Here is a 4,530-nt window from a genome sequence, read left to right as displayed (position 1 = left end):
TTTTCCCATATGAAAAACAATTTTGATAGCTATAAAAATCTAGTATTTTCATGATCAAGAAAAGTCATATTTTCACCCCAAAAAAATCAATTTATTTTCATTTTCGAATTGATACAGAGCTTCCTCAAACTCCCGAACATTATTAGGACATGAAAAACTCAAGTTACTCATGGGTTATGAGTAACTTGAGATACTCATGGGTTATGAGATACTCATGGGTTATGAGTATCTCCTAGTTTTTCATGTTAAAAAATCTTTTGAATTTTGTCAATTTGAGTTGAGCTTATGCCTTCTCATGTCACACTGAAACTTTCTACATGATTTCTATTGCTTGTAAACCAACTTTTTTGGGCGCAAAAAACCCAAGTTATTGTTATGGCTCACCCTAAACTCCTTGAAACACATCCACAAAGAGATTACCTCGTGAACCGCAACTATCGTGAGGGTCTTGGCTGAGATTGTAACGCTTGAGGTCTCCAAGCTCTACAACTCCTTGAGAAGCAATTCCATTGGGTCTCCTGGCGAGCATTGGCACAACTCCGTGTTGCACTACGTGTACTCGTCCCTCCTCTCACCTCACATCACTCACTAGCATGCATTATAGAGAGAGATTAGTAAGAGGATTAGAAAGAGAAAGACTCTATTGCACAATGGGAGAGTCCTTTGTATTATGAGAGATAATCACTTATATACATGGCCATAAGTGTTCACTCACTTAAATTGTGGCCGACCGGGAACTTTAAGCTCATAAGAGGCCTAATTCTATTATAATTACTACTCTCCTAATATATCCATGAAGTACATCACTTGGAACTTCATCCTAGCTTACTACCACACACTCTTGAAGCAGAAATTGCCCATAAGTATTACATATGACCATTATAGGCGCCCATCCAAGTTATAGATTTGGACACCATTGCTTCATATCTTGAATTTATGACCTTTTGGTGTTTTTAACTTGACTCCTTGACTCCTTGATTTAAGATAATTGTAGTAGATATTGTTAACCCTAGGAATGTGTTAAAATTTCCCGCCGATCAAGTTCTCATGATCATGTTGAGGACCATTGTGTGGGGAGAATCGGCAAGCTTTGTTGATGGCTTTAGATGTTAGTGACATTCAATGGTCTTTGTTCCTTCGATAGGAATAAGAAATACTAGCACGGCTTATGTGGATGGTGTTGTGGAGTACTCTTATTCATTGTTGGCCTTTGAGTGCTACGTTGAGGAAGAGGCTTTGATGATCGAGGCACCCAAATTGGATTGGTGCCTTCGTAGAGTATCCTTGAGCTACAAGTAACTGCTTTTCCACCCACATTTTGATACTATTAAGATATCTTGAATTTTGTTGTCTTGGTGAAGTTTTATTTTTGGTGGAAGTGGAAGGTTGTGGGCCCTCTTTCACATTGGTTAGTGCTGAGGTTATAGGTTTGAGATTCATAGGCATTGTTGATGATGAGGTTGGAGTCTCTTTATAGAATGGCTCTTGATGATGAGGCTTATGAGCATGCATCTGCCTCCTTTGGTGAGGTTGGTCAATGAGGGGGTGTTGGCTCTAGAGCTTTTCCCTTGAGTTCCTTGTTAGATGGTTGCGCTTGGGGAACTTCTTCAGGAATAGATATGGATTGCGAGGTTGTGGCATTGGAATTTTTTGGTGAGGATGGAGTTAAGGGGATAGATGCTTTAAGGGGATGGAGTTAAGGGGATAGATGCTTTATCAGAGTCGGTCATTGATGCAAATGGTAGGTCATTATGTAGAGGGGATTTCATGGAAGAGGCTTGTAACTTTTTGTGTTCAGCATCATAGAAATCCATTAGGGTTGGATCCTCTTCCGTGCTGTATGGTATTGTTAACTTTGTGTCGTTGAAGATCATGACAAATCTATTTCTAGCAAAGCACAATGGTACTTGGGAAGCCATAGTCCATTTATGACCTAATATCAAATCTGATTCCAACACATACTCAATCACAAAAAACTTGCAAGTAAGGGGGTTGGTTTTAATATACATTGCATGTTTAAAGTACTCCAAACATGGTATGTTCAAGTCTTGTGTGAATGGAATTCTATCAGGATGAGCCGTGAGTGTTGGTTTACCTAACAAATCCCATAACTAGAGGGTCATAAGAATGTGCTCTCATGGTGGATAAAGTTGCGCTTGAACTGTGGTGAATTTAGTGGAAAGTTATAATTCAACCATAATTCTTGGGATATTCTCAGTAAGATATGTTGGAAGTTCCAGCTCCTCTAAGGTCTCTTTCTCCCTTGACAGAAAATGCACAATCACTACTACACAATGCCTATGATTTTGATGATGGTTTCCAATGTGACTACTGTGGCGCCGGAATAAGCGTCAATAATAGGGTCTGTATTAGCATTGGTAGAAACATCCATATGGTCATCGGAAATACCGCTACTATAAACATTGCAATGAGAGTCAAAAATTTATTTTTTTAAATTTTTACCTTGTTTGTATCATTACCACATTATATATTTCTTTTTTACTTTTAGTATATTAAAATAATTATGAAATTAAATGAAACTATTAAATACATTACCGTCAAATCATAACATGTGAGAGTATTTACATGTTTACAAAATCAAAGTTGATCATTATCAACTCTCTCATCTTCAAAGAGATCATTATCAACTCTCTCATCTTCAAAGAGATCATTAGCTCCAAAAATATCTATTTCAAGGAAAGTCCCTCCATCTTTAAATTGTGTGGGAATAAACAATGCATCTATGTCAGCCTTTAAATCTTCTAGCTCTGGCTCTAGTTCCTCATTTTTTACTGGCTCTTCATCAACATCACCATCTACTGAGTGTCTGAAACATTTCCTGCGTTTGATTGTTGGACCTCTATACCTATGTCTAGCCCTCGCTCTTGTTGTACTTCGACATGTAGTGGAGCTTGATCTTGCCGGCCCACACCAATCTTTGCTTCATCTCCGTCTATTTCCATGTTTTCATATACTTGTTTACTACGTGGTGCCACTTGGATTACAAACCACCATCTTAGATCTCTTGGTTCCTCCTTAAAAATTATTTGCTCAATTCTCTCGTAGTACAAATGTGTCTTTTTGGTATGTCCATATCTTTGTGGAGTCCACTTGAACTAATCCGGATTTGTCTCTTTGTACGGTTGCATGTGCTCGTGTTGCATGTGCTCGTGTTGTGACTACCTTGAATCACTTAACATGAAAGATAAACATATGAAACTTTCTAAATCCAACCTTGATGATATCTTGGATGGTTCCAAAGTAATCAAGCATGTTCACATCCGTATTTGAATTACTGAAACTAGTCCTGTTTCTTGCATGAAATTTGCTTTAACACCACAATCGAATGTTGTTCTCTTCTTATCGATCCTCTCCACTCCAAAATGGTATCCATGTGACCACAATGTAACAAATTTTTGATACTAAAAGAAAATAACACATCATTAGATTATGGAGAACTTGTAAGCAATATTTGGAAAACATGTGAACATATCGAGGCTTAGAATCAATGAAATCACCTACACAGTAGTCACAACCGTATGCAAGCTCCTTATCCTCATCCATAATAACTTCATCACAAAGTTTTGCTTCTTTTAAGGTAGTTCGAGCCATCTACTTGTTACCTGCATGAAATTTGCTTTAACACCACAATGGAATGTTATTATCTTCTTATCGATCCTCTCTACTCGAAAATGGTGTCCATGTGACCAAAATGTTACAATTTTTTGATACTAAAAGAAAATAACATATCGTTAGATTATGAAGAAGTTGTAAGCAATATTTGGAAAACATGTGAACATATCGAGGCTTAGAATGAATGAAATCACCTACACGATAGTCACATTCGTATGCAAGCTCCTTATCCTCATCCAAATGGTCTCCCTCTCATCCAAATGGTCTCCCTCTCATCCATAGTCCCACTTGCTCTACCTATATCTAGTCCTAATGGTCTCCTCATCCAAAGGCCTAATCTACTTCTAATGGTCTCTTTCTCATCCATAGTCCTAATATACTCTTAATTATTTCCTTCCCTCCCATCCATACTCCTACCTGCTATGACTAACGATTAATATGTTATTTGAAAGTCTAGGATGGGAGTTCCATAGGCCTTACTTATCTCTTACTTGTAAAACTTAGATAAAAAAATAAGCACAAACACGAGTATGAGGTTTGTGTATGCGAGGCATGCACTGATGCAAGTGTGAGGTTATTACACGGTGTGGAAAAGTTCAAGTGCGAGAGTGAGGTGAAATGATGAGCGAAGCGGTGTTCACCCAAGCTTGAGGAGCCAAGCCTACTCTATTCTCCTCTCCTCCTTCCATCTACCTCAATGACCATGGCTCCTTGTACTTACTCCTCCAACAAATACATGAAAAATATAATGGAAGATTGAAATGTCGACCATTGAACTCTCCTCAAAGCCTTTCTACAATCCCACTCTCCTACCTAACACATCCTCAAGAAAACTACTCTTCCTCTCTCAACAAGCTCGTGTCTCCTGTCTCCTCTCTCCTCTCTCAAGCTCATCTC

Source organism: Cibotium barometz, chromosome 58 (assembly GCF_041138505.1).
Source record: "Cibotium barometz isolate CiBa-2024 chromosome 58, ASM4113850v1, whole genome shotgun sequence".
Taxonomy (NCBI): domain Eukaryota; kingdom Viridiplantae; phylum Streptophyta; class Polypodiopsida; order Cyatheales; family Cibotiaceae; genus Cibotium; species Cibotium barometz.
The sequence above is the reverse complement of the archived record's forward strand: the minus strand, read 5'-3'. Positions refer to the sequence as shown.